Below are 24503 nucleotides of genomic sequence, written 5' to 3'. Positions count from 1 at the left end.
ACATCCCAAATTCCTCCCACCCGCTTTTCTCACCCAGTACCCCTCCCACCTACCCCCTATCCCCCCCACGGCCACCACCTCACCTTACATGTGTGTCTTCTCCAGGGTCCAGGCACCTAATTAGTGGAGCCACGTCTGCACTAATTAGGTGGGTGGCCCTTCATTCTCTCATGTGTGGCCACCCAGGCGTGCACCTTAGAGGGAACTATCCGTGGACCACCTGAATGGAGCTCATGGACCACTGGTGGTCCGCGGACCACAGTCTGAGAACCTCTGGTCTAGATAATACTCCGTCCTGCCACGAGTGAAGGGGACTGGACTAGATCAGTGGTTCTTAAAGCTGGGCCGCCGCTTGTTCAGGGAAAGCCCCTGGCGGGCCGGGCCAGTTTGTTTACCTGCCATAGCCGCAGGTTTGGCTGATTGTGGCTCCCACTGGCCGCGGTTCGCTGCTCCAGACCAATGGGGGCTGCGGGAAGCAGCGCGAGCCGAGGGATGTGCTGGTCGCCCTTTCCGCAGCCCCCATTGGCCTGGAGCCGCGAATCGCGGCCAGTGGGAGCCAAAATTGGCCGAACCTGCGGACACGGCAGGTAAATAAACCGGCCCGCCCAGCCAGGATCTTTCCCTGAACAAGCAGCGGCCCGGCTTTGAGAAGCCCTAGACTAGATGACCTCTTGAGTCCCTTCCAGTCCTATGATTCTGATTCTCTTTGTTAAGCTAAATAGAGTATGTGACGAAGTGGGGGGTTCCCTTGGGGTTTTCTGTGTTTTCCAGTGGGTTGCATGCAGAGGGGGTGGGACTCAGTGTCCCCGGGTGTTACTGGTTTAACGAGGGGAGGGGAGAGGGAGTTTTTTGGACACAGGACCGGAGAGGGAACTCGGGACCCCGGCCTATGGCCTGGAGGATGGAGACCCCAGAGACTGGTGACCTGGAGACCCAGAGGCCCAGCTCAGGAGTCTCAGCCGGTTCTGGCCAGTGGGAGGACAATGGGCTGCGGAGACAGGACCCCGGTGACCTGAGCAGCCGGTTCCAACCAGAGAGGGGCTGAGAGGAGTGGAGACCCAGGGGGACATCCTGTTTTACGACCCTGTTTACCTGGAGAGAAGACAATGGACAGAGGGGGCTTGGGGCCAGGGATATCAGAGGCCCCGCTGGGAAGCAGGGGGGGGCTTTGGGCTGGAGAGGGGGAGCAGGCAGAGCCCACCTGGCTGCAGGGGGACTGGGATGTGCTGTGCTGAGGGAGGCCAGGCCTGAGGCCCTGAGAGTTTCCTGTGCTGTGTTCAACTCTCAATAAACCTCCTGTTTTTTGCTGGCTGAGAGTCGCTCTGGGCTAAGTGAACACGCGGGAGAGAGGAACCAAGTGCTAAGGTCAGGGTTCCTCCTCCCGCGCCCCCCCCCCCCCCGTGTACGTCGTCTACCACTACGGGGACTATTCCGAATTTGCATAAACCGGTTTTTGTAAAACAGATTTTATAAAATCGACTGTCTGTGCGCGGGCACACTAAACACATTAAATCGGTGGTGCTTGCGTCCATGGTCCGAGGCTAGCGTCGATTTCTGGAGCGTTGACACTGTGGGTAGCTATCCGTAGACTATCGATATCCCATAGTTCCGCAGCCTCCCCCGCCCCTTGGCATTTCCGGGTTGAGATCCCAGTGCCTGATGGGGCAAAAATCATTGTCGCGGTTGGTTCTGGGTACAGCCTCACCCCTCCCTCCCTCCCTTGACAGCGGCAGACAACCGTTTCGCGACTTTTTTGCTTGGTGAACCGTGCAGAGAGACGCCATAGCACAGCAACCAGCATGGACCCTGGCTCAGCTCCGATACCGCCAATCGTGGATGTTTTAAACACCATCCACCCTCGCGCGCACTCTCGTGCAGTATATGCTGAACCAGGACCTTCGAAACCGAGGCGAGTAAGAGTGCGGATACGGGCCTCCAGCGCGGCGATGACAGTGATTGAGGACGTGGACACAGAATTATCTCAAACCGAGCGGCCCGGCGCTTTGGAGGCCTGATGGTAATGGGGGCAGATTCTATCCATTGAACGCCGATTTTAGGGCACGGGAAACAAGCACTCTGACTGTGGGACCCGCATTGTGTTGCAGGGTGTGGGGGACGATTCCCAGTGGGCTGCGAAACTTTCGCATGCGTAAGGTCACTTTCATGGAACTTTGTTGACTTGCTTGCCCCTGCCTGAAACGCCATAATACCAAGATGAGAGCAGCCCTCACAGTAGAGGAAGCGACTAGTGGCGATAGCCCTGTGGAAGCTTGCAACGGCCAGACAGCTACCGGTCCAGTCGGGAATCAAATTTGGAGTTGGAAAAATCTACTGTGGGGGCTGCTGTGATGCAAGTAGCCAAAAGCCAATCACTAAGCTGCTGCTAGAAAAACGAAAGGTTGTGACTCTGGGAAAACGTGCAGGCCATAGTGGATGGCTTTGCTGCAATGGGATTCCCTAACTGTGTGGGGGGCGATAGATGGAACCATATCCCTATCTTGGCACCGCCCAGCACCAGGGCACCCAGTACGTAAACCGGAAGGGTACTTTTCCCTGGGCCCCCCCCCCCCCCCCCCCCCCCCCCCCCCCCCACTTTTACAATTGGAGCTGCAAGCACTGGTGGATCACAAGGGACGTTTCACAAACACATCCTCGCGGGAATGGCCAGGGAGGGTTTCATGACGCTCGCGTATTCAGAAGCACTACTCTGTTTAAACGGCTGCAGCATTGGGACTTTACTTCCCCAGACCAGAAAATAACAGTTGGGGATGTTGAAATGCCTGTCGTTATCCTGGGGGACCCAGCCTACCCCTTGATGCCATGGCTCATGAAGCCATACACAGGCAGCCTGGACAGTGGTCAGGATCTGTTCAATTACAGGCTGAGCACGTGCAGAATGGTGGTGGAATGTGCATTGTTTTGGCCGTCTTAAAAAAGGCGCGCTGGCGCACATTACTGACTCGCTCTAGACCTCAGCCAAACCAATGTCCCCTATGTTTATATGCTGCTTGCTGTATTCTCCACAATCTCTATTGTGAGAGTAAGGGGGAGACCTTTTATGGCGGGGTGGGAGGCTGAGGCAAATCACCTGGCCGCTGATTACGCGCAGCCAGACACCAGGGAGATTAGAAGAGCACACCAGGAAGCGGTGCAACATCAGAGAAGCTTTGAAAACGGAGCTTCATCAATGGCCAGGGTACAGTGTGACTGGCTGTGTTTGTTGATGAACACCCAACCCCCCTTGATTGAACTCAGTCCCTGTAAGCAACTCCCCCCCCTCCCCCTTCGAGTACAGCTTACTTATGCAAATAAAGTCACTCTCATTTAAAAAGCATGAATTCTTTATTGATTCATTTATAAAAGAGGGAGAGAAGTAAGGAGGGTGTGCTTTGGGAGGGAGGAAAGGAGGGATTGGAGAAGGCCATTAAAAAAATAAAATTCAGAGTAAAACCGACATCCTTCTGGTTTTGTTATGGCTGTCCACGGGGGTGGAGTGGGGCGGGGTGCACGGAGCCTCCCCCCACGCGTTCTTACACACGTCTGGGTGACGGAGGAGGCTAAGGAACATGGTGAGGGGGGCGGGGAGGGTGGATATACAGGGGCTGCATGGGCACTCTGTGATCCTGCTGCCGTATCCTGAAGCTCCACAAGACGCCGGAGCATGTCAGTTTGATCACGCAGCAAAAAAAAAAAAAAGCCCCAGAGTTGCATCCATCGCCACCGCTGATCTTCCTGCCGCCACCTCGCTGATTTTTCCTGCCGGTCTTCCTGCCGCCACCTTCATCTCCTCGGTTGTCACCCTCCTGGTCCTCACGTTCATCCCTCCTCCAGTCCTCACGTTCACTGGCCTCTTTCTGTAATTTGAAACCACGTCCTTCCACTTCATTCAGATGAGCTCTTTCATTGCGTGTAACTTCCATAATATCGCCGAGAACATCTCATCTAGCGTCTTCTTTTTCCCTCCGCCTTATCTGTGCTAGCCTTTGGATGGAGGAGGGACGCCTTGAAATATTTGCAGCTGCATGAGGGAGATAAATATTTTAGAAAGATACCATTTTACAGAACAATGGTTATACTCTTTCACAGTGAAAATGCCCTATTCACCTTACATAGCACATGTGATTTCCCCTACAAGGTCGCATTATTTTTCATCTTAATAGTGGCCTGCTTGCAACTCTAGGGTTAATCCCCCAGATCTCAGACACAGTCCAGGCATCAGGATTTCAGCTTGCATCGGCCATGAAGGTAAACCACTTGTCTCAGTGATTTACCCTCCTCCCCCCCCAACGCATGTGCTAATACCGTACGCTAGCTCCTGCTAATCAACAACCTTCCCCTCCCCACCACCCACTGCTTGTCCCGGTTGGTAGCTTGGGGAAAGATCGCCTCGCCTGTGTGACCAAACAGAAAAGATTTCTAAACCAGGTTATCCTTGAACGATATCATCACTTGCTGAGGGATAACAGAACAAGATAAAGACGGCATTGCTTCATGAATGCCAGCAGTCACCGCGGACCATAACGCGCTAGCTTTGCCACGCAATGATAAACCTGGATTTACTTGGGCTACATGCATGGCATGGTAATGTGTCCTACCATGGTGGGCGGAACAAGGATGCCTTGCCCAGAAACATCTCTGCAAAGGCTTCTGGAGTACCCTACAGGAGCGCTTCATCGAGATGTCCTGGAGGATTTCCTCTCAATCCCGGACATGTTTAACAAACTTTTCTAAGTAACTATACTGTTGCGATTGCGTCCCAAAGTCCTCAGGGCAAAATCAATCATTAAAAAAGGCTTGACCTTAAAAAACCACTGTTTGCTATTTGCAAAGGTTACACTCACCAGAGCTCCCTTCCATGGCGTCATTCTCTGGAATAGTTGCTTGTGAGGCTGGGGAGCAGGTAATTCCGTCAGGGTGATAAAAAGCTCCTGGCTGCTGGGGGTCACGGAGTGCTGTGTGCTCTCTGCGAGGTCTTCCTCTTCTTCTTCCTCTTCATCTTCCCGTTCTGACATGGCAGAGAGATTACAACCCCCACCCTCGGAATCCCCGGTCAGGGGTGGTGGTACTTGTGGCGCAGCCCCTAAAATTGCATGCAGGTCCATCATAGAAAGCGGCATTGTTTTTCGACCTGCCCCCGGACCTTCCGTTTGCTTCTTTGGTTTCTGGTAGGCTTGTCTGAGCTCCTTAACTTCACTCTGCACTGCAGCGGAGTCCCTGCTGTGGCCTTTATCCGTCATAGACTTAGAAAATTCTTTCAAATACTTTTTCAATTTCGTCTTTTGGAACGCAGTTCTGGTTTAGCACTGAATCCTCTCCCCACTATAGCGGATCAGATCCATTACCTCCGAGCGGTCCATGTGCTGGGGCTCTTTTCGATTCTCAGGAGACTGCATTGTTAACTGTGCTGATGAGCTGTGCGTAGGTCACCTGTGATGATGAGCTCTCCACGCTGGTCGAAGCAGGGAAAATGAATTTCAAAAGTTCGCCGGTGCTTTTTTCCTGTCTACCTGGGCCAGTGCCATCCGAGTTGAGAATTGCTGTCCAGAGCGCAGTCAGTGGTGCACTGTGGGATAGCTCCCGGAGGCCCAATACCGTCGATTGCGGCCACACTAACCCTATTCCGATATGTTAATACCGAATATTTTAGCGCTACTCCATCTCGTCGTGACAGGAGTACAGAAACCGATTTAAAGAGCCATTAAAATCGATATAAGGTGCCTCCTAGTGTGGACGGTTGTGGCGTTAAATCGGTTTTAGGCTCCTAAAACCGATTTAAACGCCTAGTGTAGACCAGGCCTCAGAGAGGTGCGGCTCCAGGAGGTGGAGGGGCCTGACCCCGAGAGAGAGTGGACCCCCAAGAAGGGCTGCTGCACTGAAAGCCCCCCCCCCCACGGACCGCACGGGGCCACGAGTGGGCACGATCTGTGAGTCCGTGACAGAGTGAGCTTGTTAAGTCTACTGCTATAAGGCAGGTTTTCTAATCCTTTAATTATTCTCGTAACTCTTCTCTGAACCCTCTCGAATTTATCAACATCCTTCTTGAATTGTGCACACCAGAACTGGGCACAATATTCCAGCAGTGGTAACACCAGTGTATGAGCCAATACATATATGTTAGGTGTAGTATACACCATATTAGTAGGTATTATGCACATGGTATTAATATAATATATATATATATATGGGTGTTAGGAAGTTATGTTAACTGAGTGTATTGTTGTCTCACAATTGGGGCATCCCACAGCACTTTGCAGAGCTGAGGTCAGCTTTGGCACTAGAAAATAGGAAACTTGTCGAAGCAAAGATGTATGAGGACTCTGTACCAAGCCGCTTACAGGGGTATTGCATGGCTCTTCGGCACTTCGAATGTAATATTCAAAACAAGATGTGGAAAGGACAGGGAGGTACCAAGGACAAAGCTGGCACAAACTGTGGGGTAAAACTTTAAGTGACATGTAAAGAGTTTTGTAACTTGTAAAACCGTCCTATGAATTCCACTGGCTGAAATACAGATTTCTGAAGCACACTGGGACAGGGTTGGGGGAGCTCCCGTCCAGTGTGGGGCGAGTGCGCCCCATCTCTTAGGATATAGGGGTTGGGGCGTACATAACCTACGTCTGTGCCTCCTTAGCTCGAGTCAATATACTCACCCTTCTTAGCAGGGCAATGATGCCTAATGGCCAAAGTCAATGTACTCGCCTCTAATGGCTGGGCAGTGTGGTCCAATGGCCAGAGTCAGTAGATTTTCCCCAGTCAGCAGGGCGTTAACGCCTAGTGGCCACCGTCACTAAATTCACCCCGGTGAGACAGGGCAGTGCAGCCCAATGGCCAGTCAATAGATATGCCCTGTTGACAGGGCTGTAAGGCCTAGCAACCATGGTCCCTAGATTCACTCTTCTTAGCAGGGCAGTAAGGCCTAGTGGCCAAAGTCAGTAAATTCATCCCTGTTAACAGGGCAGTGAGGCCCAGTGGTGTCAGTCATGAAGGGGGCTGCCACACACGAAAAGGAGGGTGGTGGCCCGGGTAGGGGGTCCAGGCCCTCCCTCTCCACCAGACCCCAGCCCAGGGCCCTGGTAGTGGCAGGGGCACGTGCCATTGAGTCAGCAGGGGGCAGGGTCCGACCAAAAGACGTCGACTCAAAATTCCAGTTCACTAACCAGGCCACTATGTAATTCCCCTGGGCTGCTTCCTAGCATAGTTCCGCTGCTGCGGTCTGGGCATCTCTGCTCTCTCCAGGTCCCCCGGTCTGCGCTGTCCCCAGCAGCTCCGGACTCAGCAGGGTCTCTGTGGGTACCTCGGCATCTGCCTGGGTTGCGGAGTCTCCGACTCCCACAGCCTCAGGCGTTGGGCTTAGGCTGATCCTTGGCTGGAGCCAGCAATGTATATCCTTCATCCCCGGCGGTCAGCCACAACTGCGCTGAGTTGCTCCCTTTTATACTGGTGCACTTGAAGCACGCCCAGTAGAGTGGAGGGGGCGTGGTTTCCTCAGCCCACGATGTAGGGTTAATCCTTCCCCATCTGGTGCGGGGCAAGTCCGTCCCATCACACTCGCCTTCTGCGTGAGGGGAACTTGCTGCCAGAATTTGCTTCCCAGAAGGATGGTCTGTGTGTCTCCTTTTCCTCGTGCCCTGTTTGTCTTTAGACAATAAATTTAACTAAGTGCAGTTATTTGGTCTCTTGAATATTTTTAAGAGCAAGCCATGAATGTAGTCAAACAATTGGCAACAGCTCTTCCTCAACCAGTGCCAAATACAGAGGTAAGATCACCTCTCTCCTCCTCCTCAATATTCCCTTGTTTATGGAGCCAAAGATTGTACTAACCCGTTTGGCCACAGTGTCGCACTGTTCACAATCCTCAAATCTTTTTCAGAGTCGCTGCTTCCCAGGGCAGAGGTCCCCATTCTGTAAGTATGGTCTGCATTCTTTGCTGATAGAGATATACATTTACATAGCCATATTACAGCATACACTGTTCGCTTGTGCCCAGCTTACCAAGCAACCCAGATCACTGTCATTTTCCTTATTCACCTCTTCCCCAATTCTTGTGTCAGCTGCAAATTTATCAGAGATGATTTTATGTTATTTTCTAGGTCATTAAGTAAAATGCTAAACAGCGTCGGGCCAAGAACTGATCCCTGCCAAACCCCAGTAGAAACACACCCATTTGATGATGATTTCCCATTTACAGTTACATTTTGAGACCTGTCAGTTAGCTAACTTTTAATCCATTAAATGGGTGCCATGTTAATTTTATATCATTCTAGTTTTTTAATCAAAATGTCATGCAGTACCAAGTCAAATCACTTACAGAAGTCTAAGTGTATTGCATCAACACTATTACTTTTATCAGCCAAACTGGTAATCTCATCAAAAAAAGATATCAAGTTAGTTTGGTAGGATCTTTTTTCAATAAACCCATGTTGATTGGCACTAATAACATCACCCTCCTTTAATTCTTTATTAACTGAGTCTTGTATCAACTACTCCATTGTCTTTCCTGGGATTGATGTTAGACTAACAGGCCTAGGGTTGTTAATTACCCAGGCCTTATAGAATATCAGGGTTGGAAGGGACCTCAAGAGGTATCTAGTCCAACCCCCTGCTCAAAACAGGACTAATCCCCAGACAGATTTTTACCCCAGTTCCCTAAATGGTCCATCTCAGGGACTGAGCTCACAACCTTGGGTTTAAGTAGACCAATGCTTAAACCACTGAGCTATCCCTCCCCTCTTCTCATTTACCCTTTTTAAATACTGACACATTAGCTTTCTTACCATTTTCTGGAACTTCCCCAGTGTTCAGGATTTACTGAAATGCATTCAGCCAGCTCTTTTAAAACTCTTGGATACAAGTTATCTGCGCCTGCTGATTTTAAAATGTCTAACTTTAGTAGCCACTATTTAACATCCTCCTTAGATACTGGTGGAACAGAGAGAGTGTTACCATGTGATATAACTACATCGTCTGTTTTTTCCAAAACACAGAACACTATATATATATTCTGCCTTTTCTGCATTATGATTGCTAATTCTACCCTTTCCATCTAGTAACGGACCAATATCTTTGTCAGGATTAATTTAGTTCCTAATATACTTAAAAAACTCCTCATATTTTCCTTAACTCTGCTGGCCATAGATTTCTCCTTGTGGCCCTGTCACGGATCAGACCAGCTAGGGCCAGTTGCTGGCCTGTTCCCTGACTAACTATGCTGCAAGGCAACTAAGGAGCCCAGCTGCCCTGCCGTCACACTCTCAGAGTGGCTACACCCCCTGACAGGCTGCTGGTTCAGCAGTCCTGCTCATAAGCTTGTCCCCCACAGCAGATCCGTGGCTGCTCAAAGCATGCCATGCCTGCAGCTGCGTTTGCCCTTGTTCCAGTCTCTGCTCCAGCCCCCTGCTTCCCTCTGGCTTCAGACTGCTGGTTTCGCTTCCCAGCTCCGCCTCTGGCTTACAACTCCGGTTTTCCCACCCCAGCTCTGGTGCTTGGCTTCTGCTCTTCCAGTACTGACCCTTTTCTCATTTCCTGGACTCCACCCATCCTGGACCCAACGCTTACCAGTAGGCCAAACTCTTGACTTCACCACTAGACCTGACCACTCACAGCCCGGTTGGCAATAGTCCCTTTGCTTCCCTTATCAATTTTCTCCAATTCCTAGCTTCTGAGTTATATTTATTACTGTCAACTTCTTCTTTCTTGCTTTATAGGCCTGGTCTACACTAGTCTGTTATTTCAGAATTAGCCAAGTTAATTACAAAAAAAAAGATTCTGTCCATATGACCAAACCGGCTTTTTCGATTTAAAGGGCTCTTTAAATCGATTTCTGTACGCCACCTCGGCAAGTGGAGTAGTGCTTAAATCGAGATTGCAATCCTGGGTTACAGGTATTGTGGATGCAATTCAACGTTATTGACCTCCAGGAGCTATCCCAGAATGCTCCCTTGTGATCGCTCTGGACGACACTCTCAACTCCGATGCACTAGCCAGGTGGGCAGGAAAAGCCCTGGGAACTTTTGACTTTCATTTCCTGTTTGGTCACCATCAGCACAGGTGATGGTCAGCACAGTCCACCATCACAGGCGACCGTGCAGAGTCCACCATCACAGGAGATCACACAGTCCTAGATTCGCAGTCGAGCTCCAGCATGGTCCGAACGGGAGGTACTGGATCTTATCGCATGTAGGGGAGACGAGTCTGTTATGGCAGAACTACGTTCCAAAAAAAGGAACGCAAATACGTACGCTAAAGTCTGCAGGGCCATGCCGGAAAGAGGCTACTCCAGAGACACAGAGCAGTGTCGTACAAAAATCAAGGAGCTCAGGCAAGCATATCAAAAAGCCAGGGAGGCAAACGGGCGCTCTGGGTCACAGCCCCATACGTTCCGCTTCTACCGTGAGCTCGATGCAGTTAGTGGGGGTGACGCCACCACTACCCCACCACTGTCCGTGGACACCTGCAAGGGGGGAGTTGCACGGAGTGAGGAGGAAGAGTCATTGGAGGGGGAGGGGGAGGACAGTGCACAGGCAGCAAGTGGGGAATCCGTTTCCCCCCCCAGCCAGGAACTATGCTTAACGCTGGAGCCAATAGCCTCCCCCCACTCCCAGTGCGGGCTCCTGGACCATGACCCTGGAGAAGGTACTTCTGGTAAGTGAGAGCCTGATCGGAGCCACGCAGTGGGGGGTGGGGGTGGGGGGGTTGTTGTGTGAAGTGATCATCCCAGAGAGCCCGCAGGCCCTCCTTTATGGCAAACCCACCAGGCATTGCTTGCTATGGGAAAGGGGTCCCAGCAGTTTGAAAACATTGAAATGAATGTAGAAGAAGCAGAACCCCGCGTGCCCCTAGGCGCCCTGAATTCTGTTGCTGGGCTGTGTGTGACGGCTTCCTCATACCAAAGTGTCCCCTTTGTTCTCTGAAATGTATCTCCTAAAATACTACCCTCCCTTTTTCTCCTCCCGCAGGTGCAAGTGTTTCAACACCGCCCCTATCTACTCCGTCCCATAGGCTGGTCCAGATTAGAAGGCAGAAAAACAAACTCGGGAAGACACGTTCGCCGAGCTCATGCAGTCCTCCCGCACTGATAGGGCCCAGCTGAATGCGTGGAGGCAAACAATTGCGGAGTCCCGTAAAGCATGACAGGACCACGGACAGAGGAGGGACATGCGCGATGAGAGCAGGCAGGATGCTATGGGGGAGCAAACTGACGTGCTCTGCTGTATGGTGGATCTAATGAGGGAAAGGCAGCAAGACCACAGACTGCCGCTGCAGCCCCTGTATAACCGCCCTCCCTCCTCCCCAAGTTCCAGAGCCTCCTCACCCAGACGCCCAAGAACATGAGGGGGGAGGCTACGGGGACCCACACACTCAACCCCAGAGGATCGCCCAAGCAGCAGAAAGCTGGCATATGCGAACTTTTGATTTGGTTTCTCGACTTGTCCTTCCCTCCTCCTTCACCCCCCTAACCCAACCCCCCCCCCAGTCTGCCTCTCTCTCAGTGTGTTGTGCAACAAATAATAAGGAACAGTTTTTAAACAATTTAGACTTTATTTCCTTTCATATATATATAGGGGGCAGGTAACTTCAAGAGAAACAAACACAACTGTCACACCGTACCCTGGCCAGTCATGAAACTGGCTTTCAAAGCTTCTCTGATGTGCAGCGCACCCTGCTGCGCTCTTCTAATCGCCCTGTTGTCTGGCTGTGCGAAATTGGCCGCCAGGCGAGTTGCCTCAACCTCCCACCCTGCCATAAACGTCTCCCCCTTACTCTGAGATTGTGGAGCACACAACAAGCAGCAATTACAATTGGAATGTTGGTTGTGCTGAGATCTAACCGGGTCAGTAAACTGCGCCAGCGCGCTTTCAAACATCCAAAAACACATTCTACCACCATTCTGCACTTGCTCAGCCTAAAGTTGAACTGCTCCTTACTACTGTCCAGGGTGCCTGTGTACGGCTTCATGAGCCATGGGATTTAGGAGTAGGCTGGGTCCCCGAGGATAACTACAGGCATTTCAACATCCCCAACAGTAATTTTCTGGTCTGGGAAGTAAATCCCTTCCTGCAACTGTTCAAACAGACCAGAGTTCCTGAAGATGTGAGCGTCATGCACCTTTCCCAGCCATCCCACGTTGATGTCGGTGAAACATCCCTTGTGATCCACCAGTGCTTGCAGCACCATGGGAAAGTACCGCTTGCGGTTTATGTACTGGCCACCCCGGTGTGCCGGGGCCACAATAGGGATATTTGTTCCATCTATCGCCCCGCCACAGTTAGGGAACCCCAGCGCATTAAAGCCATCCACAATGGTCTGCACATTTCCCAGAGTCACGACCCTTGATAACAGCTGGTCAATGATTGCGGTGGCTACTTGCAGCCCTGCAGCCCCCACAGTAGATTGGCCCACTCCAAACTGATTCCCGACTGACCGGTAGCTGTCGGGCTGTGATGAACTGGGAATGTTCTTAATGTTTGCTCTGAATATGGTGTTGGTGCCTCAGTGTCCCCTATGCAGTTCTTAAGTATCTAGGTGGGGGGATCAGGGTGTGTGGTTGCTGCAGAGCAAAGGGCCAGTGCACCTGAATGCCTGACACTCTGTCTCCTAGCAACTGATGGCCTGGGCCCCTCCCCTGCAAGGTGCCAACCAAAGGTGTTGGCGACAAAGAGGTCAGGTGACCTCCTGGCCCGGGAAAGAGAAAAAGCCCAGAGACGGAGGGACTGGAGGGGGTTTCAGTCTGGAGCTGGCTGGGAAATGGAGAGAGACGCCCTGGCAGGGCTTGGGCTTCCCAACGGGGCTGTGGCCTCCCTGGGGGTCCCAGATGGACCTAACTAAAGGGGGTCCTGCTGTCTGTGCCTGCAAGACCTGTCTTGGACTGTGTTCCTGTTGTCCAAATAAACCTTCTGCTTTACTGGCTGGCTGAGAGTCCTGGTGAATCGCAGGAAGCCGGGGGTGCAGGGCCTTGTCTCCCCCCACACTCCGTGACACGGGCGTTGCAAACTTCCACAGTGCTATGGCCACTCGCTTCTCAACTGTGAGGGCTGCTCTCATTTTGGTGTCTTTGCACTTCAGGGCAGGGGACAGCAAGTCACAAAGTTCCATGAAAGTGGCCCTACGCATACGAAAGTTTCGCAGCCACTGGGAATCATCCCAGACCTGCAACACTATGCGGTCCCACCAGTCTGTGCTTGTTTCCCGGGCCCAGAATCGGCATTCCACGGCATGAACCAGGCCCAATGCCACCATGATCTCGCAATCGCCACATCCCGTGCTTCTAGGAATGTCTGTGTCCATGTCTTTGTGTTGTCTTCGCTTCCTCGCCTGGTTTTGCAGGTACTGCACATAGTGCTGGATAATGCGCGAGGTATTTACAATGGTCAAAACTGCAGTGGAGATCTGAGCGGGCTCCATGCTTGCCACACTATGGTGCCTGCATGGATAATCCTGGAAAAAGGGAGTGAAATGAGCTGTTCAGTTCAAGATGGCCGATAAAAGGCGGTAAATGGTTGTCTTCTGTAGCTTTCACGGAGTCGGGAAGCTCGTTAGAGCTGCAAGAGCGGGAGAGCAGAGTTTGCAGCAGAAACGTGAGCGGAGTTTGCGGCAGAAGATTACCGAAAAATGGCGGGGAATTGTTGCCTTCTGTAGTTTCCACAGGAGCCCAGGACAGATGACATGGAAAAAGCGGCGGAAGCTGTGCGGCTCTGTTCATGATGGCCAAAAAATGGCGGGGAATTCGTTGCCTTCTGTGGCTTCCACAGGAGCCCAGGAAAAACAACATGGAAAAAGCGGCGGAAGCTGTGCGGCCCTGTTTTTCCCCAAAAAAGGCTGGAAATGGTTAGATGAGACTAGATAGAAAGACGAGAGGACATGCGAGGTGGATTCATAGTGCCAGGAGACAGGTGGTGCACGGTGCTGCACCATCTGCTGGCAGTACGGCGTCTGCCGTAGCTTTCACGGAGGGAGGAGCGAGTGACGGCACACACCCAGAAACACCCACGAGAATGTTTTTGCCCCATCATGCACTGGGAGCTTAACCCACAATTCCAGTGGGCAGCAGAGACTGCGGGAACTGTGGGATGGCTACCACAGTGCACCGCGCCGACATTTGATGCTAGCCTCGGTACTGTGGCCGCACTCCGCTGAATTAACGCCCTTTAGTGGGGACACACAACACCGAATGTGTAAAATCACTTCCAAAAATTCGAATAAAATAAGTTCAAATTAATTTCGTACTGTAGACGTACCCATAGATACCTTCACTTCACCTTCGCTTCCCCTCTAAACCAGGTTGGTTTTTTAACCCCTACTGCCCTCTTTCTCAGTTGTGGGGTTGGGCCTTTTGGGGTATCTAGTAAAGTGTTCTTAGACAATTTGACTCTTCGTCCTCAAAATGTCAAAATGAAATGTTTCCATTTATTTGGAATTTTTTGTCTGTTTTTTACGAAATGAACAATGTGGTGAAACCGACACAAATACATGAAATGTCACTGTTGCCAAATCTGCATTTTTTGCTGGAAAAGTTGTGTTTGCCATGTTCAGTAAAAGCCCGTGACCCTGAGTGACCAGGAAGGAATGGAATTGGGACACAGCTTGGCCTTGGGGCCTTAAGGACGGCTTCAGCTTTCTCTTGTGATTTATGGAAACTGCCTTTGTCAATGGTCTGGTCACAACACACGAGTCGCTGAAAAATTCCCCTTTCTCCTTGTTGCTCTGAGCCCACACTCAGGCAGGCTCCCACGTACCTTTAGCAGGTGTTCACATGCTCTCTCTCTAGTTCCCATAACTAGTCACTGTCCGGTTAACACTGAGAGCCAGGAATAGCCTGTGATACCCAGCCCATGGCTCATTGCCAAATAGCAGGTGCGGCCCCTGCTCCAAACACTGGCCTGAATTCTGTTGCCCAGCTCCCCCCTTTTTAATTGCCCACTAAACTGTGACAAATTTTTGTTATTCATTTATTCCTCGTGTCAGGTGATTAGGCTGACGCTGCAGGATCGTTGGGGGAAAACACACCATATAGCTGAATTTTAAAGCTTTATTAATAAAATAATAAAACAACAACAGAGAGTGTTGGGAACGCTCCCACATTACTTAGGAAAAACATTAATGCCCTGTGACGGAGCGATTCTGGCAGGACCCAACTGAGAGTGCCAAATCAGGACCAATTGCTCAAACAGGGCAGTCACAGCCCTAGGCTGGGGTTTTTCCACCTCTAAGGCCAACCAAACCAGCCAGACAAAAAGGACTTTGGTCTCACCCCACTGGCTAACCACAAGTCACACAAGCAATTTCCTTAGACACTCCAGTCTCCCAGCATCACCACCAGTGCACTCGTCCTGGGGATGAATGGTTATGAAAACCAACACCCCAATAAAAGAAAACGGTTCCCTCGATCCCAAAGGACCAAGCCCCAGACCCAAGTCAATATACACATCAGATCTTACCCACAAATCACGCTGTTGCCAATCCTTTAGAATCTAAAATCTAAAGGTTTATTTACAAAGGGAAAAAGGTAGAGATGAGAGGTAGAATTGGTTAAATGGAATCAATTACATACAGTAATGGCAAAGTTCTTAGTTTAGGCTTGCAGCAGAGATGGAGTAAACTGCAGGTTCAAATTGAGTCTCTGGAACATCCCCCGCTGGGATGGGTCATTCAGTCCCTTGTGTAGAGCTTCAGTTTGTAGCAAAATCCCTCCAGAGGTCAGAAGCAGGATTGAAGACAAGATGGAGATGAAGCATCAGCCTTATATAGGCCTTTCCAGGTGTAAGAATCTCTTTGTCTTCACTGTGGAAATTTACAGCAAGATGGAGCCTGGAGTCACATGGGCCAGTCCCTGCATACTTTGCTGAGTCACAAGGCGTGTCTGCCTTCTCTCCATGGGTCCATTGTGTCCTTAATGGTCCTTAATGGGCCATCAAACAGGCTAGGCAGAGCTAACACCAGCTTGTCTGGGAGGCTTCCCCCAGAAGCACAGCACAAACTTGAAATACAGACAGCATAGAGCCAACATTCATAACTTCAACTAAACATGATACAGACATATAGACAGCATAATTATAATCAGCAACCCAGAACCTAGTCTTAGACACCTTATATGACCCCCTTTACTTAGGATTTGGAGCCACTACAGGACCTTGGTTGCAACCCATGTTCTATATGGTCCCCATTTATATCAATAACGTCACACCCCCAACGCAAAATTGATGCAGGAAGGGATGACAAAACATCGCTGACTGCATCCCAAGAGCCCCCTTTCCTTGGGTCTGTCTCACTACAGCTAGTGTTGGGCTAGAGGCCGTACCAGTGTATAACCGAAATGGTTTATCAAAGTCATGTTCAATAACATGAATGGATCTCTTTACAAACTCAAGGTATAACTTGGTTAGCTTTTGTAGCATGGTTCCTGTATATTTCATGTGATCTTGCCAAGAGCTAAAGAAAATAGCTACTTTATCCATACCAGTTCTGGCCAATGTTTTGAACCCAAATAACATTAAACCAATGTAGATATTGAGGTTGTTCATAGTACAGGAATCTTGGCATTTAGCCATGAAAGCAATATGGTAGTGTGCCTCAGTTTCCCCTTTCATACAGCACATCAGGTCTGGAATGTATTTTCCCCTGTGAAAAGTTCCAACACTGTTTACATGCATTAACTGTGAAACATCAGTATAGCAAGGCCCTTTAACATAAAGTGTGTTTTCATGTATTCCTTTCAACATGTTTAAGGGATTTTCCAAAAGATTAGGCACATTATACATTGTTACAGTTAGCATTAGCAATAACAACAAATTGATTGCAAGTGTCCATCTACAAACATGTTTGTCATGCCACATCCTTGGCTCAATACCATTGGAGTTTGGGCCTTTTAGGGTTAACCTGTGGGTTCCCTTTGCAAAATTCAGTCTTCTCTTTCCTTCTTGTCCTTTAGGATTAAACCCTGATTTCTCTTGCTTAACAGAGATCACTGCCTGATGGGGTGGGCCCTCTGTGCTAACAGCTATTAGCAAGTCTTTCTTCTCCCTGCCAGCCAAGTAATTCGCATTAACACAGACACTAGCTTTTAACTTCTTAGCTGCTATGGATTCCACGGCTGGACTTTGTCTAACAGAGATACCACACAAATCCAAAGAGTCTGAGGGTGAGAGCTGGCTTGCTCTCCCCTGCCTCCTCAAGCATTCAGCCATAAAACTGTTCTGCTTTGAAAAACCAGTAACTGAATCTGTCCTCAGATCCTGAAGCACAGACTGCTCACTTACCGATTCAGCATGGAGACATTCCTGTCCCAACAGCATTGTCTCCCCAACAAGCTGGCTACACACAGCCAGGTGGTTATAGGGCTGCTCAACTTCCTTAACAGCTTCTACTCCACCTGAGACCTTTTCAAAGCTGCCCACACTGGATCTTTCAAAAGGAAAGTCAGTGGATCCATTCACAACAGAAAATTTCTGGCTGTTAGGAACTGAAACTTCCCTGATTAAATCACTTTTACACCCTTCAGTTGCAGTAAACTGCTTGCACAGGCTACCATGAGGATTCCTTTCCCTAGGAGCTTCTCTAAGCAGCAATTCACCCCTCTCAGAAATTCTGCCCTTCCCCTCTTCACCTAGGGCTTGCTCTACAGGAACACTTCCCTGAGCAACCACAGATGCTACAGACTTTCTAGATAACAGGTTAGGAACAATCTCCTTCCCTTGGCCATGAACAAGTTCAGGAATCTTTTCCTTCTTGCTACAAGTTGTCAAACTGTCAGTCGGTAACACAATTAAATCACCTTTATGCTCTCCTTGTGCCCTGGCTGGGGTATCACCCTGATCAGACAGAGTTGCTGCACCCTTTTCCAACCACACATTAGCGACTGGCAAACCACAAGCACCAGAATTGTCTGTTCTCTGGGATTTTGCTAAGACACTAACTGGATGCAACCTAGTCACAGTGCCATTCTCCCCAGCAGACCCAAACTCAGGACCATTCCCTTCCTGGGCTTTAGCTGTATTTACAACCAACTTCGAGACAACTGAATCACCCTCAACCATCACAGGCTGACAGGCACCTTCTGTCTGCTCCACAGACACAGAAGAGCCGGAGACACATTCTCCTTTACCAGACACACAGCTTGGGATTTTACTTCCCTTGTCCCAGCACACAGGGCTGTTCACAGACAACTGCTTGGAGACTGGGGTAGCTTCCTTCATAGGCAAGTCAATACTCCTGACAGAGACAGGCACATTCCCTCCACTGTCACATTTCTCCTCACAGGAAACAGGTAAGGGATATGGACACTCATCTTCCACTATCCCTCCCTTCCCAAACTGCTGATTAGACAAAGCCATCAGCTCACAAGGCTGCCTAGGCTCCTCCAAACTTTCCCTTCCAGGCACATTGCCTCTTCCAACAGATAAGCTGCTGCTCTTTTTACTACACTGAGCTACTTTTAGCAAATCACAGTTACCCATTTCAGGTTTACTTCTACAAGCTGCACTAGCCACCAATCCATTACCCATTACAAATTTACCCTTTCCTTCCTCAGTTAGGGCTTTAACCTGACCATTTACTTTAATCTGCTCCTGAGAAACCTTTTCCTCACCACTGAGATTTTTCTGCTCTTGATCTAACTCCAGATTTCCTTCTGAGACATCAGACAGACATTCAGAAACTTTATTCCCAGAAATACTGCTTTTTTGCACAGACAAACCTTTGGAGCAACCCTCCTCAGGCAAATCATTGCCCACAATAGACACAGGTTTAAGATTATTCCTCTCCTGTGACTGGCTACCTGGACTGAACAAAGCTGTAACATTCTCCCCAATTAAAAGATCTTTAGGCAATAACTTCCTGACGCCAGCTATCACTTCATGCTGAGCCCCATTCCACTCAAGGTGGATTCTAGCTAAAGGCACACGGACAGTAAACTCACAGAGGATCACAACATTCACACTCAGATTTGGTAAATAATCTTCCTCTTTGACCAGATCTGCTTTAACAAGAGTGATGTTAGAAGCCATAATTTGCCCTAAACAGCTTTTACCATTGACTTTTACACACTCTATGAATTTTCCATTACCATTCCCATCCATAGCACTGGCACAATTTATGGGGCCACCCCCTACTGACCACACAGTAACAGCATTGACATAAAAGGTGGCATTGTTGGGGTACATTTGGTTACCCCCAGACAACTGCTCAGAGTTATACAACATACCAACATTGTTACAAACTGGACTTTCAAGAGGATACAGTTTCTGCCGTTCTTCCCTTGCTTTTTTGACTTGGAGTTGGAGTCTAGCTGTCTCCTGTTGCATCTGTCGAGTTTTCTCCTCAGCAGCCAGCAGCTCCAGACGCCTCTTACGAGCTTTTTCTTCTCTCCTAGCAACTTCTTTCTTTCTCTCATCAGCCTCTTTCTCCATTCGAATTTCTGCCAGTTCTTGCTCATAATCAAACTGCAGACTGTCTCTCAAGGCTTGCAGTTTCCTTGCTTTTCCTGATGCTCTCTGTCGCATGGTCACTGATCTTTAACCAACCAAACTCTCAATCCCAAAGTTAAAATTTGGATAGCGTGGGGTTCTGACCCAAAGCTTAATTGACCTGGTTCTGTGGATCCTAGCACGACTACGCCACTGTGACGGAGCGATTCTGGCAGGACCCAACTGAGAATGCCAAATCAGGACCAATTGCTCAAACAGGGCAGTCACAGCCCTAGGCTGGGGTTTTTCCACCTCTAAGGCCAACCAAACCAGCCAGACAAAAAGGACTTTGGTCTCACCCCACTGGCTAACCACAAGTCACACAAGCAATTTCCTTAGACACTCCAGTCTCCCAGCATCACCACCAGTGCACTCGTCCTGGGGATGAATGGTTATGAAAACCAACACCCCAATAAAAGAAAACGGTTCCCTCGATCCCAAAGGACCAAGCCCCAGACCCAGGTCAATATACACATCAGATCTTACCCACAAATCACGCTGTTGCCAATCCTTTAGAATCTAAAATCTAAAGGTTTATTTACAAAGGGAAAAAGGTAGAGATGAGAGGTAGAATTGGTTAAATGGAATCAATTACATACAGTAATGGCAAAGTCCTTAGTTTAGGCTTGCAGCAGAGATGGAGTAAACTGCAGGTTCAAATTGAGTCTCTGGAACATCCCCCGCTGGGATGGGTCATTCAGTCCCTTGTGTAGAGCTTCAGTTTGTAGCAAAATCCCTCCAGAGGTCAGAAGCAGGATTGAAGACAAGATGGAGATGAAGCATCAGCCTTATATAGGCCTTTCCAGGTGTAAGAATCTCTTTGTCTTCACTGTGGAAATTTACAGCAAGATGGAGCCTGGAGTCACATGGGCCAGTCCCTGCATACTTTGCTGAGTCACAAGGCGTGTCTGCCTTCTCTCCATGGGTCCATTGTGTCCTTAATGGTCCTTAATGGGCCATCAAACAGGCTAGGCAGAGCTAACACCAGCTTGTCTGGGAGGCTTCCCCCAGAAGCACAGCACAAACTTGAAATACAGACAGCATAGAGCCAACATTCATAACTTCAACTAAACATGATACAGACATATAGACAGCATAATTATAATCAGCAACCCAGAACCTAGTCTTAGACACCTTATATGACCCCCTTTACTTAGGATTTGGAGCCACTACAGGACCTTGGTTGCAACCCATGTTCTATATGGTCCCCATTTATATCAATAACGTCACATGCCCTAAGCCACTTTTATACTTACACACGTATGTCCAGACTGGCCACGTCTGTGTATAACGTTGAAAGAAGTGGGGGAGGTGGACGGGAGATTATCCTGTGTACAGCTTGTCCAGAATTTTTAACATGCTTTTGCTTTTGGGAGGGCTGTTTTTTTAAAAACCCTGGGATCTCCTGCGGCGTTTTTTTTAGAGATTCCAGTCCAGGTTGGCTGCCTGTGGCTTCTTCAGCGTCACTAAGCCACACCGGCTTCAGGGTCGCAAAGGCACACTGTTGGATCTCACTGGACAGTTAAGCTTTGCAAATATAATCTCAGTCCTGTAACTTGTATTGCCTTTGGTTTGCCTTTGTTTACATTTTTTTCACAGCCAGCTGGGGCCAAAAGCAGTTTTTCTTTGTACTTAGCATGGTCTGCGTTGATTCTTGACCTTGAACGTAGAGTAACTTTTTTTTTATTTTTGGGCCAAGCTGAATTTCAAATTTAACCTGTTTTTTTTTTTAATAGACAAATTGCTCACACTGTGTTAGAGGCTTTTTTTTGGTGATTAAAAGCTTCTTTGAGATGTATGATTTTATTTAGATTGAAGGTACTTTTTAGTGGGCATTGTTTAGATGGATTTTTATGCGTGTAAAGATTCCAATTTTTTAAATACCTGCAGGTTTTAGGAGTATAATGTACGTACATGAAATAAGATGGGGTACTTTTAGGGGGTGAGGTGGAATGCTTAGACTGTCCTCCACCCATTTTTTAATTACATACAGGGAGGATGCCCTGTCCGCGCTAGCGGCACATAAACTAAGGGTCTTTTTTTACAGGGTACTTACACAGGCAGGCTAACGAGGATGGCCACGACCCTCCTACACCTTCGTTCAGCAAAGAGCGTTGGCTAGTCTCCAAGAGACGGCGCTGCTTACTCTTGTTGCATCCAGTGAGATGATCAGAGTGTCAGTGGCTCACACAGAGAGGAAAAGGGGGAGGGAAGATGGGTTCACACACTCCTAGGCCCAGGTAGCTTCCTCGCCGGACGATGCCAGGCCAAGTCAGCCACCGTGGGTCGGATCTTCTACAGATCCTCTAGTTACCGGGCTTGCGTTAGAGTAGTTCTGGTCACAAGCCAAACGACTTCGCAGAATACTCTGGGCATCTTCCGGTAACAGTCATTCACACTGGTGTACACCCCCCCCCAAGGCCTCTATTTCTAAATACCACAATGCATCTATACCTGACGTCCAGACTCAATACACAAGAGGGGTGGTAACCCCTCTTGAGGCGGTAAAAACCCCTCAGCACCGGTGCACCTAATGCATTTCCCTGATGCATTAACCTTATTGGGGGTGGCCAAACTAACAGTTCCCCAGCACCGCATAAACTAATCCTATTGGGGGCAGCGAAACAGTTCCCCGGCACCGCTCTGCATCTGATCTTGCTGCACAGTCAATAAGTTTCGATGGCGTAAACCCAACAGGGACAGACGGCCCCATGGACAGTCCTCCGACGATACCCCAATAGAGATTTCAAAAGGTCTCAGACCTCTCTTGTGGCGCCATGGGGTTCGAAGGGGAATGATCCGTAGTAGCCGTCTGTGGGTCCGTGGGCGTTGCCATCCCGGACAAGCCCCCAAATTGTCAGAGAATAACAGAGTTCTTACTTTTTGGTTGGGTGCAGCAGAGTCAGATACTTTATTTTCTCTTTACAATTGTATAGCGGGAGGGAGTGCGCTAGGACACAGGGGTGCCCCAGTCCCAGGCAGGTCTCTCCACAGGTAAACAATTCCAGCAGCATTTATACTTTTTATTACAAACAATAATAAGCAACAGCTGCGTTTTGTTTATACGTCGGTCATCCTGATAGCTTGTTTTTCTTACTTATTTAGACTCTAGTCCACATTTCATATGATTTACACATTATTTACACAAGGTCGAAACAACTTCTCACACAGTTCTTTCCCACTCGCCTCACACAATCCTCGCTTCTACAAATCTCACATTAGTAGGGTTACAGCGAGCCTGACTCTCGCTAACAGAGACTGTCCTGCATTAAGATCCCCTACAAATCCCTGTCAGTTCTTTCTTTACTTCCACAGGCCTGTTATGGTGAAGAAAACGTGTGTGTGTGTGTGTGTGTGTGTGTGTGTGTGTGTGTGTGTGTGTGTGTGAATTGCGACTGTCTTCGTCTCCATTTGCAGATAGTCCTGGACGAGGTCAGCCTGGCAGAAGAGCTTCCCACCAGCCAATGAGGCAGATACAGCCTCTATTCTAGGCAAAGGCCACTGATCTGCAGGCAACACTGGACCGTTAATGGTAACCTTGCAATCACCTCAGACACAGCCCCAGCCCCGGCCCCAGCCCCATTCCCTTTCCTGGCTGGCAGGCTGCGTACTGCATTCACTCCAGTTACCCTTGGGTTTAATTCTGGTGTTGTCAAAGTGCTGCCCTTCTGCCTCTGCCTTTGGCTGAATCCCAAACGGCACTGAGCAAGGTTTGCAGAATGTAGGACTCGCTGCACCTTCGGGCACAGTTTTGGCTTTCCTTTTTCCTTGCCTTTTGCTTTCAAGTTCCAGTCTCCTCCTGACAGACGCCAGCTGCGTTGTCCAAGAGTGCAGGGAATTTCTGTCTTGGGCTGGAGTTCAGATTGTATTGTATTTTATTTTTTAAATCTGCAGGCATTTTAGGCTTTCCCAGACCAGCTGAATTTCTCTCAGCAATCATCTGTACCAAAAAATGCAAGACCCCCGCCCTTCACATGTGCTATAGTTATTTTAACTTTTCTGTAGCAAAGGGAGCCAGGATTTCCCCCTGGTGTTTTTTAGAAGCACTGAGGTTTTCTGCAACTTCACCTCTCTATGCTGCTGTAGTCTCTGATAATCCTGCTGTGAAATTACAGGCACAGCAGATCCCGTATCAGGCTCGTTTTAAGTCTTCTACTTGTAAAGAAATCAAAATAAAACTTAATTTACTGTCTTCTCGCCTCAACAGATGTCGAGATGCTACCGGCAGGAGAAAGGAAACCAAGCTAATTCTGGCAGGCTTAGTTTACAGGAATGACTGTTCTGCCTGAGCGCAGCGGTGCCTGATGTTCAGCTGGAGTCCGTGACATGATCTGGTGCAGTGCCTGGAAGAGGCCGGAGAGACGCTGAGGAAGGTACAGTCTGGCTGTCCTAAGCCATGGATCTCGGATCCAGGCCATACTCCTCCGCCTGGCAGACTGCTGGCAGTAGCCTGCCCAGGACTCTCAAAGCCCAGCCGCAGGGTGAGGCTCTGCTGGTGGATCGGCCCGCTGGCCCTACTGAACCCAGCAGCAGGAACAGGAAAACTCTCCAAGCAACTGGGCTCCATCCCACTCCTGCTCCTGCTCCCCCAGCTTGATTTCCTGGCATCCTAACTCAGCATCTGACTTGTGGTTCCCGACCTCCAGTTTGTCTCCTGCCTCTGAGCTCCAGGTATCCTCACCCAGCTGCCTCTTGACGCCTGGGCTTTGCTTGGCTGGGGAATTCAGCTGCAACAAGCAGGACTGGTGAGGTCTGTGGCGCACGTGAGGTCTCTGTTTGGGACTCCTGCTTTGCTCTGGGTGGCTTTGCCCAGTGGCAGTCGCAGGGCTACCTGTGTGACTTGAATGGCTGCGGATCAGAGCAGCCACAGAGCTGCTTGGCTAAGAGAGCCTCCATCCTGGAGCCCATTTCAGTCCCACTGAGCCTGAGTGGGATTGTGGGAGGGGAGTGTGGCCGGTGGATGCAATGACCAGGATCAAGAGGTTGCTACCTCGCTGTCACTTTCTGGTTTGATCATTTTATTTCCCATACAACCCCCGCTCTATC

The sequence above is a fragment of the Mauremys mutica genome, chromosome 25, assembly GCF_020497125.1.
Source record: "Mauremys mutica isolate MM-2020 ecotype Southern chromosome 25, ASM2049712v1, whole genome shotgun sequence".
Classification (NCBI taxonomy): Eukaryota; Metazoa; Chordata; order Testudines; family Geoemydidae; genus Mauremys; species Mauremys mutica.
Note: the sequence above shows the minus strand (reverse complement) of the source record.